A 17,640-nucleotide genomic window follows, 5' to 3' on the forward strand; every position below is an offset into this window, starting at 1 on the left:
AAAAAAATTATGATAAGATTAAAAATAATAATAAAAATTTAAATAATTGTGATTAAAAAAATTATTATTATAATTAAAAAATTTTAATAAAAAATTTATATTGATTTAATTTTATTAAAATTAATATTTAAATATAATTAAAAATATAATAAACTTAATCGTATCATTACGAAAGTTCAATAAAATACATACGGGACTAAGGTTGCTATGAGAGACTGTGACTCTAGCTTTTTCAACCACAATAGTTGAGTAGGTCTGTTAAATCGGAGGAGGCCAGTCTATAGACTGAATAAGAACCCTTCCAAACACGCCATTGTTATATCCATACGTTCATTTGCCTTTCAAAGTTTTTATTTCTATTTTGAACCCAAATGGTACTAACAAAGGATAAAGGAGAAAGTTGGACAAAAGAGAGATACGCCTAGCAAAGCACCTGAAAACACTGTGGCAAATCGAAAAGTCCATCAGTTTCGCTTGCGTAACTGAAACAAAGTCCCCGCCGTCTTTGCTGGGCGGGGAAACCTCTAAAAAATACCAAATAATAACTTTATTAGATATATTTATGTGTATATATATAGATATACTGATAAATGGTGTATTTTGTATGTAAAAAAATATGTATGGATAGTATAACATAAAATAAAGTGATGAAATTCTCATCTCATATATATATATATATATATATATATATCTATCCAAGAATTCCAAACACCCTCTTTTAGGTCCTTCAGGTGCTGTCTTTATCGACGCCTTTTTGTCCTTGTTTCCTTGTAGCCCATATCTTTCTTCTCCCTTTGTAGTTTTTCCACTTACAAATTATGTCTTCTTCTTCATCGTCATCGTCTTCTTCTGAAGATGGCAATGGCAATGGTGCAAGAAGAGGTGCTGGTGATTTCGAAGGCCCATCTTGAACTCGTAGACGTGCCAATAATGAAATCTGGCCAGGGCCTTTTGTTGAAGATCTTGTTGTCCAAGTTGCCATTGGTGCTTCTCGTTCATTTGGCCGCCTTGCCGCAGCTGCTGCAGTTGCCAATGTGTTTCAGGTAGGTTTCTTTCTTATCATCTGCAATGCCCTTTTCTTCATATTTCTTTTTTATTGATTTTAAGGAGATGGAATTGATTGAATTAGGGAATTCTTGATTCGGATTTTGTTTTTGTTACCATTTTTTTTTTTATCAACTTAGAATATATGTTTTCATTTCAATCTTAATGGCATGGGGAGGGCACAGCAAAATCACTACATTAAGAAGATAGGAAGTTCTGGGAAAGGACAAAATTTGAGTCTGGTCAACAATATCGTTATGAACCCTGAAAAAACACTGTAATTTTACAGATTCTGGTCTTTTTTTTTTCCTTCTTGAGAAATTCTAATCAATGAAAGAGAGCAGAGTGAAAGCGGATATATAGTGTCTAGTCTTGGATGTAGTAGCATCCAAGGAGGAAACTGCCTCTGGGAAGGGAACTGACTTTGGATGGGTCCATTTCTATCAAATTTATGTCCCTTTCGGATGGTGTAGTTTCATTCATCTCGGCAATGTTAGTTACTCCAATTCCTTTTTACCACAACCGAAATGTCTATTTTTGGACCTCTTTTCACTTGTTAAGAGGAAAAATGGCTTTTGGGGTTTTTGAATTTCCTTTTTCCCTTTCTTGGTATGATCCTTTTTTAAGCTCTAGAACTCCTTTCAACTTTTTGACTGACCTTTTAAACCATATGCTGCTAGTAAATCCATGGGATTCTTTCTTTCCAAATGCTCAAATGTAGAGACCTTTGAGGCCTACTTTAATTGCATGATTTAAGGCAATGGTCTTTTGCATGTCCCTTACCTTGCTCATGTAAGTCTAACATTTGCTGGAAACTTCTTAGATATATAGGGACTGTTGCCTCTTATATACATACATATATATATGTAGAAATAGTTAAGGACTTTAGGTGTAGGCACTACTCTCTCTTTCTCCCCAAGTTCACAGCATGCTCTGCGCTTGATGCTTCAATCTCATTTTGTAATAATGTCTGTCATTTTATGTGTCAAACGAGATCAGGCGCATCTACAGTTTTTTACCCCAGTCAAGCCATAACAATTTTCATTGCAGGAGCATGTTAATGGAAAAGCTTCGGTAATCAAGTTAAACCAGATTTGCAACATTTAAATTACATGATCATACCATAAACCGTTGTTTTAAATCTTAAAATCTTAGTAGTAATTTCAATTCAAATGCTTATTATTGTCTGCTGTGACTCAAAAATGAATAAATCAAGAAAATGATTCAGAGTAAGAAAATGATAAGTAATTCACAACCAACACATAGTAAAGCATTTAAATTTATATAATAATTATAAGCGGAAACATTCAAGCCTTTGCTTAAGGCTTATTCAAAGACTAATGGAAGAAGTTAAGATTTTTCTTTCCTTGGTGTTTTATTGTTCAGTACTTTACTCGGTCAAACATCATTTATTAATAAATAAACAATCATATAATAATTAATAATTATTATTATGAATGTTTAAAAGAAAGGAAGTAAATCCAATCTTTTCATTATAATAATAATGGTCGATCTATAGATGGGTCGCCAAAACCAAGTGAAACATATACTAGGAGGACTGGGCTGGAGCAAGTATGTGGGAAGTGGAAGCATGGGGTAGAGTCAAAGACAGAGCAAAAAAAGGTAAGCTGGGGAAGGCTATTAGATTCTCTGCTTTTAACGAGACAGGCCTTTGGCCAACCCTTTCTTCGAAATGAAAGAGAGAGGAATATATATATATATATATATATATATATAATATAATATATTATTAATATATAAATTTTATATTTTTTCAATGAATCATATAATGATAATTTATTAATAAATAAATATTAATTTTTAAAACAAATATATAAAAATTAAAATAAATTATTTATTAATAAAATATTATTATTTGATTTATTTTATTAATAAATTATCATTATTTAATTCATTAATAATATATATCAAATATAAATTAATATACATGATACGCTTAGCTATTGAAGCACGCTCGAAAGTTGCCATACCGTGCTTTTACGTGAGTGTTTGTATATATAACTCTTTATATACCACAGCTAATAGTATCCCTCCTTGTCATTTTTCCTTCCTCTCAAATTCTCATAATGCATAAAATCATTCAAGAATATCGTGCTTCTCATTTTCTCATGATCTTCACATTTAAGGTCATTTTCTCTGAGGATTCTGTCATTTTCTTGCAGCAGCAGCTGCAAATTCTGTAACTTTGTTCTCTTGTTGGCTGTCTCTCATGAAACCAAGATAAATCGACCGATTAATTGTAAGAAAAATTGTTTGAAACAAAAGGGTTTGGAAAGAGAAAGAGCTGTCACACTCTCCCTGACCGAGTAGGATATGTGATTAGGTTATTGGACTACTAATCTATGCTACAAGACAAGTCGATTCAACACTGATATTTTTAAGAAATGAAAAACAATAAAATTTTATCGAAACAAATAACGCCCTTTTTCTTTTCATTAAGAGCTCTGGCTGATTCTGACATCTGAACCCTAAAACAACCTTTTTCTGTGATCTGCTCTTTCTATGGCATATTCTCTCCTACCGGCCAATCGCTGCCTGGCCAGCTTCAACTCTCTCGTTATTAAAAGCCCTTTACGCGCATGGAATGGTTGGTGCCACTGTTAAAAAGCGCATTGCTTCCTGAACTGAATCCTTTTCTTTACGTTGTTGCTGCTCTCATCAACCGACTTTTGCTGGATCAATCCACAACCTTTATTAAGCAATAAATAGCTTGTCTTCCAATTATACGAATACTAACGTAACGCATATTTTAATTATTACATCATCTTCGCGATTCTTGTTGTCTGTTTCTATCTTTTTTAATTATGGTTAAGCTTCTTTCGTTTTCATTTTTTCTGCTTTTATGAATTGCAACTCTAAAGTTTTATACAGATTTACGTGGATGCATGTGCTAATAATTTGTACTTTCGTTTTTTTATTTTCTGATTTTTCTTACAAGGAATTTGTTTGCATTCAGGTTTGTTCCACGTGGCAAGCTGTCTCTAGTTCTGATCCACTGTAGCACCGTCTCACAAGCATCATATGGGCCCGGACCACCGCATGAGGGCCACGTGGCGTGAGGAATACGTATACCGTCATCAAACGTTTCAGAATTTTCGTGATGGGAGATCATTTTACGAGACCCACCATTTCGATCCAACCTGCGTGGACATACCGGATGGGCTTACGTGCCGTTGCCTTAACCTCTCTGACACCCACCTTGCCTGCGGTTTCACTGATGGCATCGTTCGCCTCTTCGACCTTGCCACCGGCTTACAAGTCTGCACCTTCCATCCCCACCACCGTGATCGTTTAGGCCGCTTTTCACGCGCCGTAGCTGGTATTGTCATCTCGGACCCCAGGATCATTTTCGCCACCTTGGATGGCGACATCCACGTGGCAATCATAGACGGGCAGCCCCAAGCGCGCAGGGCTCACATGGGTAACGTCGTGGACGACGGTGCATTGGTGGACTTCACCGGATGTGGGCGCTGGTGGGTGGGCCTTTACGCAGGCGTACCTGGCCGTTCTTTCCACATTTGGGATGGTAACACTGAAGAGCTAGTCTTCGTGAACGCAACTTTGACTGACCCAGAAGCCCTGAGGGGTTGAAACATGTTGACCAGGTTGACTGAAACCTTAGGCCGAGTCAGGATGACGAGCCAGGAATCCGCGGTGGCATCTACGAGTTCGAGGTACATGGTTTTGGATTTGAGGTATCCCGAGTTTCCATTGCACGACCAGGAGAGTACGAGAGGGCTTATAGTGACTTCCTTGGATACCAACAACGAGGCGTTCATTACGGTGGACAGCCGTGGGTGGGCCGTCGTACGCCGGGTGGATACGTTGGAGGAGCTGTGTAGGTTTAACACACAGCAGATGAACGCCATGGGTTGCATGAACTTAGGATACGCGCTAATATGCGCCGCAGGTGTAATTAGGGTGTGGGGCATAGAGCATCAGCCTGGGCAACACTTGTATCGTTTTAATGGGAACATAGGGCGGTTAACGGGATGGTGGTGGGTGACAGGCACGTGGCAGCAGCAAGTAGTGACACGACGATACATCTATGGCATTTTGGTGCGCAGTAGGGTAAGAGCGAGTGACAGGGTATGGATTTTAGGGCATAGGTGGGTAAGGGGGATGGTGACAGGAGCGTGATCTTAGGGATATGGAAGGGAAGGGCCCGAGGTGGGGGAAGCGAGTCAGAGAAAATGCACTTTGGGGAAGTGATATTGGTAGAAGACGGAAGAGGGATGTGGATGGGCGTGGGATTCGCTGTTTTGGGAACTTTTTTGGGTTTTGAAAAAAATTGGTCGGGGAGAGTGTCCCGGTGTTGACCAATGACTTCCCTAGGGAAACTGGTTTAAATTGGTGTTTTTACTGAAATTAACAAAGTAAAAAAAAAAAAAAAAAGCAAACAAAAGATGGCAGAACAAAGCCCTATGGGTCCATAGTTCTCTCTATCTCTATCTCCTTCGAGTTGTGCCTTTCTTCTGCACTGTACTTATATTTTTAATTGAAGGGGAATTGCCAAGTGCCGAGAATGGAGAGAGATGGAAATGGCTTTTCCTGGGTAGGCAAGTGGGGTCATTTCTGATCTTAGTTGGGTATTTTCTTGGATTCCAATATTAATCCACAACATTTGGTTTCTAATTTTTTGTATTCTTTCATTTAGTAAAAGAATGCATTTTTTTTAAAAAGGAAAATTTTTAATATTGTTATTGTTGCTTTTCTGCTTATAAAATTCATGTTCATTAATTTTGATAATATATCCTTTGGCCCATCATGCTGCAATGGTAGTTCGTGTGTTTGGGTTTACACAATCACCGGGCAATTTTCATATCCGGATGGAGTTCTTGTAAAACATATTAAATTAAATATCATAGGAATGAATATGATATCGATAGATATGGACTTTAACTGTCAAAATATGAAAAAAAAAATGTGGAAGCTGAATGTTCTAAAATGGTGAATTGTGATCCCCAAAAGTGTGGTGTGAATCTTTAATCGCTATAGTGAAAATTAAATGTACTTTTGCACTTGAGTGTGTTTGGCCATGTATCTTTCAATTCAAAGACTTGGTGGACTCATTCCCCGACAGGCTAATGGTTGAGCCAGACTACCAGAGTTAGGCTTGGCGCAGCTTATGTTATTGCCATTGACAAGGTATTTTACGATCTTTGTCACCTTTCAACATTTCTTCGTGGTGAAGTAACTACTAGTAACTCTTTGTTATGGGTTACTGCGGGCTGAACTTGGAAAACCCAAATGCATTTGCTACCTGACAAAGGAAAGGTTTCTGTCTATGCTGATTGTATCCCAACTGTTCAGCTCCACTGTTTAAGGTGGTATTTTGGTTTTTAATATTGGCACCTTCCCTCGTTTGATTCATTAGTTCAAGTCGCATGATCAAGATGATATTCTAGTTTAATAGGCCAAAATGAATGAATTTGATAGCAGTAATCCATATTGACATTGGTAAGAGTAAATATTTTTTCAAGTTCCACCGTACAAATACTTTGTTGGTGTATACACATATATATGTTTTCAAAACTATACATACACTATGCATTTAAGTGTGCATTTGTGAACCATCTTCTTTGGACAGTTGTAAATGGGTATTTGTTGTTTCAGATTGCATGATTTTGATCATCGATCTTTCATGTATCCGCAATCTGTTGCACTTTTTTTTTTTTTTTCATGTTATAATCAAATATTCATATATGTGAGACAGATGATTTTCCCATTTTTCCAGGAAATGGAAGGAAAATACTCTTATCTTCCTATTAAGTAACATCCAACATATCAGAGTTAAAATTCTAGCATTTGCAATATCTTTCCTTATTTTTAATCTTCCGGCTTAAACATAAGGTGTCATTGCTATACTGAAAAAGCTATGGCATTGAAGCTGGTCGTCAGTATTAATCATCTTCATCTTATCCAATTTTTCAATAAAATGAAATGGAACATCAAGGTGCATCATGCTTGTCGTAACAGTTTTGTGTCCGTCCGACGAATTTAAAAATAGAATAAAAAATAACGAAGTTGCCACTAATTTTTTTTGGCTAGGTGTGATTGACCACCTATTAAAATTTAACATTTTAATAAGATTTTAAAATTAATTAAAATCTATTAAAAAAATAATTTTATAGTTTGTGAAACAGTATGGGTTTGGGAGTTGGTTATGTGTGAAAAATGATTAACACCCCCATGACGCCCATTTAAAAATGGTATCACTTAATTACGTGTTATCTTTTGATTTTGATAAAAAACAGTTTTAATTTCAGTGTTTATAAAGTAATTTCTTTGATTTCTTTTTGTTTATTTCATTTTTTTTGTTTTTATTTTATTTTATTTATTATTCAAGTTTAATTCGAGAAAAATAAATTTGAACCATTTTATTGAAATAATTCTTAAAATATTCAAGTACATTGGTAATATTAAAAGAACTTTTTCTCACTTAGAGATTTTTTAGGCATCGTTTCTCGGAATACCTTAGAATCTTATTTTCGGAGGTCCGAATTTACTTTTCGTAAAAATTATATAATGCATGTAATGCAGAATGTTATCATGTTGATGCACACATTTTATTTTCTTTTTCAAAAATTTTATTAATTTTTTATTTTTAATTTAAATTTTTGAAGAAATTTTTTTTTATTATATTGAAGTTTTTCTATAAATATTTCAATACACTGATAATATTTAAAAAAATCTTCTCACCTAAGAATTTCGTAAACTATCACTACTCGAAATACTTTTAGAATCCCATCATCGGATAAAACTTCTTTTTTTTCTTTTTTATATTATTATTTTTTAATAAATTAATAAGTTTTTATTTTTTATTAACAAAAAGAAAAATTTTATTATATTGAAAAATTTTTATAAATACTCTAATATACTGGTAGTATTTTAAAAAAATCTTCTCACCTAGAGATTTCGTAGGCATCACTACTCGGAGTACCTTTGAATCTTATCATCGAATAAAAATTTCTTTTTCTTACATTTTTTTATTGTTTCATATTATTTTTATTTAATTATAACCTTTTTTACCAATTATTTTATAAAGTTTATTCAAAATTATAAAAAATTTTATTATATATATTTCATCATTTATTTTTAATAATAATTATTATAAACAAAAAAAATTTATTTCGGTAAATTTAAACAATTTAACATGCATAAATATCAAGAATAATAATTAAAATAACAAAAATAATATATAAAAAATTAAAAAAAATTTTTTTGACCTGAACCGGATTGGTCAACGGTCCGGTCAATGTGTGATTTAGTCTAGCGTCAGCGGTTCGGTCTAGTTCAGGAGGTTCGATCTGGTTCGAGACGGTTCAGTTCAATCTGGGTCAATTCAACTGGATCAATCAAAGGCTAAATAGAAGCAAGTTGCAGGTCGAGTCACAATTTGACACGCGAATCCTCAGAGGTTAAAACGGCGTCGTTTTAGTCCTTATTGAAACGACGTCATTTTGGTTTTGGTAATTTATATAAAAGGGCCTAAATTTTCTTTTTTCAATCATTCTCTCTTCTTTAAAAAAAAAACCTCTCCCTTCTCTCTCAGACAAAACCTAAGGGAGGGACGACAGGTCGTCATCATCATCGTCGTCGTCGTCGTAGCCGTCATCGGTCCAAGCTGCCATCGTCGGTGATTGAAAAGTAAAAAAAAGACACCAAAATGTTTCCCTCAACCCTCTAAACATAGATCCAGCCTCCGTTTCATGAAAAAAAAAGGCTTCAAACGATGTAGATCTAGCCTAAAAGTTTAGGCTAAATTTTTTTTTTGTGTTTGTTTATTATTTTTTTATGCTGACGTTGGGTTCCTCATTCCAAAGGACTATGTTTTGAATTTTTTGCTTTTTTTTTAAATTTTTATAGGGTATCTTTTTTTAACAGAAAGCTTTTTTTAAAAAAATTTTTGGTAGTTTTTTTGAACAAGCTTTATTTATAAAGCTTTTTAGGATTCAAATCTCAGATTTTGTGAGATTCGAATATCATATTTTCAACCCAAATCCATACTATCAAGTTAGGCAATGTGTCAGGCGATTGTCAGTGGTGGGGCTGAGATTTTAGACTTTTCGATTATGGTGCATTTAATGCACTCATCCTTTAGTCAACTTGAATTGGATAAGGAAGAAAAAGAAAGAAAAAGAAAGAAAAAATAAGAACAATAAGAAAAAAAAAATATAATAATATGTTTATAGCTACCTCTATTTACTTATTTCTAAAAATAAAAAATAAGGCAAAGACAAACAGACAACCATTTTGTTTAGAAAGAAGAAACATTAAGCATAAAATCTCTTTTTTTTTTAAAAAAAAAGGTTCATTTAAACAGAGTTTCAATGATATTTTTAAAAATTAAAAAAAAAAACTCTTCTAAGTAGAAGCTTAACGACTTTAAAATATCTTGAAAAAAGCTCATATTAGTAGAGAGTCAACAATTTTAAAAATTTATCTTGAAAGAGCTCATCTAAGTAGAGGCTCAACAACTTTAAAATTCATCTTGAAAAAGTTCCTCTAAGTATAGGCTCAATAACTTTAAATTTTTTTATAAAAAATCTCATCTTAGCAGAGGCTCAACATTTTAAAACTTATCTTGAAAAAGCTTCTATCAACAGCAGCTCAACAACTTTAAAACTTCTCATATTGAAAAAGCTCCTCACATAGAGGCTCAATGATTTTAAAATATCTTATCTTGAAAAAGCTCCTCTCAATAGAGGCTTAACGATTTTAAAAATTTTCATTTTGAAAAAAGCTCCTTTCTATAGAGGCTCAACAACTTTAAAATTCTTATCTTGAAAAAAGCTCTTCTCAGCAGAGGCTCAATAACTTTAAAATCTTATCTTGAAATAGGCTCCTCTCAGTAGAGGCTCAATAACTTTAAAATTTAAATCTTGAAAAAGGTTTTTTTCAACAGAGGTTCAACACTTTAAAATCTTATCTTGAAAAAGGCTCCTCTCAATAGAGGTTCAACAACTTTAAAATTCTTATCTTGAAAAAAAGCTCGTCTCAGCAGAAGCTCAACAACTTTAAAATTCTTATCTTGAAGAAGGCTCATCTTAGCAGATGCTCAACAACTTTAAAATTTTTGTCTTGAAAAAAACTCTTATCAGCAGAGGCTTAATAACTTTAAAATTCTTATCTTGAAAAAGACTCATCTCAGTAGAGACTCAACAACTTTAAAATATTATCTTGAAAAAAGCTCATCTCAGCAAAGGCTCAACAACTTTAAAATCTTATATTGAAAAAAGTTCCTTTCAGCAAAGGCTCAACAACTTTAAAATCTTTCTTATTTTTTCTCAAAATCGACTTTCATCTTTGAACAAGTAAATTTTTCTTTTTTGAAATCTTTTGTTTGATTGTTATCTTCATCTAAATATCAAAATCTTATTTTTTATTAGGAAATGAAAAGTCTCTGTCCTTATTATAACTGCTCATGGATGCATGTACTAAGTGTTCTAAATGCAATGTAGGCAATACAATTAAAATTATTCATTGTAGTAAAAAGGTTATCGAAATCTCTCATTTTTTGGTTTATTTTATCAGAATTCTCCACAATTGCCATATGACCAATCTGTTTTAAACATCTGACCATTGTATTCTTTCTTAACAATACTTTTTTCTTCAAAAAACTAAATCAAATGAATTCTTTGATTTTTCAGAGTTTGTCAAACTACATTTACCCTTGTGTTGTGGGATTTTCTCTTGATGATGCTTCTCCTTCGCATTCAAGTCACATTTTCAAGGTTTCGACTTAGATAAGTCATTGTTTTTCTTTTTTTTTAAGCAAAATATTTCTTTACAACATCTGAATTTATTGGAGTAGGTAAATTACCTCTATCTATTTTTGGCAAAATTAATGCCCTCATTAAAAAAGGCTTTTGCCACCACGTATGGGCCTTCCCAATTTGGTGTCTATTTTTTTCGATTGTCATATGGATTTGGAAGGATCTTTTTTCAGCACTAAGTCTTTTTTCTTAAGGCAACGAGGATGGATTTTCTTGTCATGTGTTCTTATCATCCTCTTTTGATATAATTGACCATGATAAAGTGCTGTAAGTCTTTTCTCTTTAATGAGGTTCAATTGCTCGTAACGATTTTGAATCCATTCTATTTTTTCTAACTCTATTTTCATCAGGACTCTCAACGAGGGAATCTTCATCTCGATAGGTAACACAACTTCTATTTCATATACTAAAGAGAATATGATGGCCCCAGTAGATGTTCAGACTAGTGTTCTATAAGCATGCAAAGCAAAATGTAACTTTCATGTCAATTTTTATAAGAATCAGTCATTTTCTCCAAGATTCTTTTGATATTCTTGTTTGCAGCCTCCACTACCCCATTCATCTTTGGACGATATAGTGCTGAATTACGATGATGAATCTTAAACTGAATACACACTTTATTCATCATTTTGCTATTCAAGTTTTTGGCATTATCAGAAATAATTATCTCTGAAAGCCCATATCTACATATTATCTCTTTTTTTATGAACCTGCATACAATAGATCGGGTCACACAGCATATGATACATATTTTACCCATTTTATGAAGTCATCAATCATCACAAAAATGAATCTATGCCCATTCGAAGCTTTTGGAGTAATGAGACCGATGACATCCATGCCCCACATAAAGAATGGCCACGAAAGAGCCAAAATGTGTAATGTTATTGGAGGAGCGTGGATCTTGTCAGTATAGATCTGACACTTATGACATCTTCTAGCATAATTAATACAGTCACTTTTTATTATCAACCAATAGTAATTGGCTCTCATAATTTGTCTAGCCATCATATGACCATTTGTATGTGCCCCACAAACTCCATCATACACTTCTTTAATAATCTTCTTTGTTTCATCTACATTCACACATCTTAAGAGCACTTTATCTCGACCTCTTTTATAGAGGACATTTTCATCTAGAAAAAAACTCATAGCCAATCTTTTGATAGTCCTTTCATCATTTTTTTTGCATGTTCTGGGTATTGTTGGCTTTTAATGTATTGCATAATATCATGATACCATGACTTCTCATCAACTTTTTTTTCAACACCTGAGTAATGTGCTGGTTCATCCCTTACATTCAGCTTGATAGGTTAGATTTCAATATTTGTATATATTTTAATCACTGCAGCTAGAGTAGCTAGTGCATCAGTAATTTGGTTCTCTTTTTTTGGTAAATGCTCAAATTGAACTTTTTTGAATTATTTAACCAACTCAGAGATGTATTTATGATATCAGATTAACTTAGAATCTTTTGTTTCCCATTTTCATCATAACTAATAGATGACTAAAGCTGAATCTCTAAACACATCCAACACTTTAATCTTTTTTTCAATCGCTGCTTGTAGATTCATAACACAGGCCTCGTATTCAATCACATTATTTATGCAACTAAAATTTAACCAGGTTGTGATGGAATAATAATATTCATCGAGAGATATTAAAATTATCCCAATACTATGGCCTAAAGTATTAATGGCTTCATCAAAATACATCATCCAAGACTTCCCAACAGGTTCATTTTCTTCAAAGGCTATCACATCTTCATAAAAAAAATTCATTTTCATTGGCTCATAATCTTCAGTTGCACGATCGACAAGAAACTCAACTATCGCACTTCCTTTAATAGCCTTTTGCGTCATATAAACAATAACATATTCTAAAAGCATAACTTACCATCGCATTATTCTCCCTGTTAATGACAACTTCTCAAAGATATACTTGATAGGATCCAACTTTGTTATAATCCAAGTAGTGTGATAAACTATGTATTATCGGAGCTTTTGAGTTGTCCAAGCCAATGCATAACACATCTTTTTTAATAGAGAATACTTGGACTTGTAATCAATGAATTTCTTACTCAAGCAGTAAATTGCTCGTTCTTTCCTGTTAGTTTCATCTTTTTACCCCAGCACACATCCTATTGAATTTTCATGCATTATTAAGGACAAAATTGAAGGTTTTCTCAAAACTTATGGCATGGACATGGACGAATTTGACAAGTATTCTTTAATCTTATCAAAAGCTTCTTGGCATTCATCATTCCATTTTTTTGAATCCTATTTTCTAAGAAGCTTAAAAATGGGATCGCACTTATAAGTGAGTTGAGAGATGAAACGAGCAATATAGTTCAATCTCCCTAGGAAACCTCATACTTTTTTTAGGGTACAAAGAGGAGATAAGTTTTGGATGGCTTGTATCTTATCCGGATCCACTTCGATTCCTCTTTCACTAACCACAAAGCTCAATAATTTTTTTTTAATTTAGCACCGAATGTACAATTAGCAAGATTTAACTTCAGTTGAAATTTTTTTAACCTGTCAAACAGCTTTTTAAGATTGACTACATGATCCTCTCTTTTATGAGATTTTACGATCATATCATCCACATATACTTCTATCTTTTTATACATCATATCATGAAAGAGAGTCATAATTACTTTTTGATAAGTAACACTAGCATTTTTTAATCCCAAAGGCATGATTTTGCAACAAAATGTTCCTTACATGGACATAAATGTGGTTTTCTCCATATAATCTCATGCCATCTTGATCTGATTATAGCCTGAGAAGCCATCCATAAAGGAAAATGTGGAGTGCCTAGCAATATTATCTACTAGAGTATCAATATGGGGTAGAAAAAAGTTATCTTTGGGACTTGTCTTATTTAGGTCTTTATAATCGACACACATTCTCACTTTTCCATTCTTTTTGGAAACTGACACTATGTTAGCTATTCATTCAGGATATTTTGCCACCTTCAAAAATTTTACATCAAACTATTTTTTCATTTTCTCTTTAATTTTTAATCGTATCTCTAGCTTAATACGCCTTAGCTTTTATTATACTGGCTTACATTCTGGTTTCAAAGATAACTTATGCTCTATAATATCAATGTTGAGTCTGGACACATCCTGGTAAGACCACGCGAACACATCTACATATTCTCAAAACAGCTCTTTTAGCTTCTGCCTTTCAGATGGTAAAAGAGATGCACCAACTTTAACCTCTTTTTTGTTTTCATCGTCTTTCAAATTGACTAATTTAATAATTTTTTAGTGAGGTTCAATTGACTTATCTTTATGTTTTATTAATTTTAACAAATCAAAAGGTAGTGTGTAATTATCCTAATATTTCTCATTATCAAGTTCATCAACATGAATTAAGTTTTCAAAATCAAATATGAGATTATTGTCATGATTATCTTCACGTTCATTATTGGGGACCCTACAAAAGGGTAAGATGAACAGAATATTGGCACACAAAAATGGAATGAAAAAAAATGATTAAAGCAAAATAAAAAGGGAAATGATTTGAACAAGTGAAAGTGAAAACAAATAGAAGAAATACGGATGCATCTTCTAAGTTTTTTATTAAAATGACAAACATAAAAACACCACAAAAGATCACCCAATGCTCATAGAAAGTAATTAGAAATTTAAAGTTTCATAATACATTACTTTTCAGAAGTTTTAAAGACAACAGCCAACTCTATGATTCTCTAATTATTCAGCTCAAAATCTGAAGGACAAGAGTGCAGAATAGCTCTTCATTTCAACTATTCTTTTCTTCGTCATCCACTATTTGAATGGCCAGCTCTGAAAACTTTTCCATGAATCCTGCACTCAGGGCTTTAGGCAAATCTGGGTAAATATATCCTCATGAATGAAAAGAATCATAGAGGTATGAAATGACCATAGGCTCTGATTTCGGCTCATATCCCCTAAGATTAGCAATTCTCTTATCTTTTTTCTCATTCACCATTTTCATTTTGTCCCATTTTATTTACTTATATCATAAGCCGAATATGTCTTTCTTGTCATACATTACAGGTGGCTCTATGATTCCTTATAGGTTTTTCCCTAGTCCAGTTTCAGGTTGCCATCCCATTTCAATGAGCTATTTAATGACCATTTTAAAAGTCGTAGATAGATGTGGTGAATATAATTTAGATCCTTCAGCTACATATATTACATTAACAATCTCAAAAGATCTATATGAGCACTCTAGGGCTTCATCTGCTATTTTTACATAAAGAATATTTACCGGTTGGGTGACCAGTAAATCTTTTTCTTTTACCATACATATCAATTTTTCATCAATAATGAATTTGATTTTTTGACATAATGAGGATGAAACAACATCCATTATATGAATTCATGACTTACTTAACAAGCAATTATACAAGAAAGAGATTTTCATAACTTAAAATTTTACATTGAAAGTGCACGAGCCAATTTGTAATGACATTTTTATATCTTTTAGCACATCTTTTCAGGTCTCATCAAAAGCTCGAACTATCATATGATTAGGTTTCATATAAGATTCATCCACAAGTAATTTTGTCAAAGTAGTCATGGGCATAACATTGATGAATAAGCCATTATCAATCAAAATCTTAGCCATTATATGACTCTTACACTTTACAGTAATATGGAGAGCTTTGGTACTTTTTTGACCTTCAAGAGAGATCTTTTCATCACTAAAAGGGATATAGTTTGAAATTATCAGATTGCCAACAAGTTGTTCTATATATTTAACAGAAGCATTATAAAACACATATGCTTGATTTAGCATTTTTAACAGAGCATTATGGTGTGACTCCGAACTAAGCAATAATGACAATAACGAAATCTTACTTGGCATCTTGTTCAACTGTTCTACCATGCTATACTAGCTATATTTTATTAGCTTCAAGAATTCATAAGCTTCACGTTCAGAGATCGACTTCTGACATTTTTTTTCTAGGGCTACAACAGGATTACTCTGACTTTTCTTTTTTTTTCCTACCTTAGCTTTTTTTTTTCTAGCTTTTTTTAGAGCTTTTAGGGTATAACACCTCCCACTTTGAGTCATGCCTCTTACGCTCATTATGTTCGTAGTATCTGGATTGACTACGACATTATAATCATACTTTCATGGTATTACTTTATCATTCTGATATGAAAAAAAGTCAAAAACTTTAATTGTCACTACTGATCAAAAAATAAGCTTTCTAGCTTCAGTGTCAGCTTTTTATCATAATAAATAGTTATCGATCTATGTGTAAACTTATTCTTTGAATCAGTGATAGACACTTCAGCTTTCATTAACTCTTTTTTTTTTCGTAAAACTCTATTCGATCAGTATCCATTAACTTTTATACCTCTTGATAAAATTGGTAATAACTCTTAGTAGAATGTCCCAAAGCACTTTTGTGATAATTACAACTCTCAATGGGGTCAATCATTTTAGAGCATTGCTGAGGTTTTATTGACTTCAATATATTAGCTTTGACTAAGGCTTCAAACACTTTAGCCATTTGAGTTTTAACTTCTTCTATCCCTCTTTTCATATAGCTTGCTTGCCTATCAATCAAAGCATTTATCAATGGCCTAATATGGTTTGGTAGAGGGTTTCTGTTAACATTTGAAGTTCTTTGTTGGCTGGTTTCAAAATTTAACACCTTTTCATTAATTAATCCTTACACTTTGGGTTTCAAGGCAGTACAATTTTTAATAAAATGGCTTGAGTTTCCATAATGATAATCACAATGTGCGTTAGGATCATATCATTTGAGAAATAGAGGTTTCAAAGGCTCAACAATAATAAGAGCTAATAAATGTTTCTCAATAAGTTGAAGGTACAAATTTATGTATATCATGGGTATGAGATTGAAAATGATTTTTTCTTGGGTAGTTCTTAGAGCTTTCGAACCACTATTAGGATTAGGCTTCCATCCTAGTCTGATGGGTGCAGTAGGACTATTGTAGGTGGGTGTCCAAAAAAAAAGTTAAAAATAAGGTGGATAAGCTGGTGGTTATAATGGCTGGTATAATTAATATAGATAAGAGATGGATGTAACATTGTTTATAAAAGGGTAATGAGTCTGGTAAACTGGTGTAGGGTAGGGCATGAAACCTTTAAATTGTTACCCTACATAGTTCACTGCTTGAGCTTCATTCTTTTTTTTGGAAGCTTCATTTTTTTTCACTCCATTTGTCTCTCTTACATCGGGCTTACCATTTTTTATGGCATTTTCAATGATCTTACCTGAATCATCATATCTGTAAAGTTCTTAGTTGCATTGCCTATTAATATTTCATAATATGGTACTTTCGAGTATTCAAAAATAAGATAATTATCTCCTTTTTAGTGAGAGGAGACTGGACTTGTGGAGCCACATCTCTTCATCTTTGTGCATACTCATTGAAGTTCTCAGTTGATTTTTTTTCATACTCTATAAAGATAGATGATTTGGAGCTAGATCCATGACATGTTGATATTATGTAAGGAATGCCCTTGTGAGCTTTTATCAAGAATGAATACGAATCCCGTCTAGCTGAACATACCATCTGGTCATAAATTCTGTAAAGCTATCCTAAAATATGTGTATTAACAACTTCATATCACAAGTATGTGTCGTCATCTTACGATAATATATGATGATATAAGTCATTGGACATTTTGTGCCATCATAATTTTCAAATTTAGGGACATTAAATTTAGGCAAAATGACCACATCAGAGACTAAACAAAGTTTGATTGCATCTGTGGAGCCATAAAAATTTATTTCTTCTGCTACTCTAAGGCTTTCT

General features: G+C 33.0%; 1 pseudogene; it reads left to right on the plus strand.

Moving 5' to 3' along the window:
* Positions 1-794: 794 nt before the first annotated feature.
* Positions 795-5,668, plus strand: LOC111306207 (transcriptional regulator STERILE APETALA-like; annotated as a pseudogene).
* The last annotated feature ends 11,972 nt before the right edge of the window (positions 5,669-17,640 follow it).

The sequence above is a fragment of the Durio zibethinus genome, chromosome 21 (genome assembly GCF_047325235.1).
Source record: "Durio zibethinus cultivar Kanyao isolate XHJ-2024 chromosome 21, ASM4732523v1, whole genome shotgun sequence".
NCBI lineage: Eukaryota > Viridiplantae > Streptophyta > Magnoliopsida > Malvales > Malvaceae > Durio > Durio zibethinus.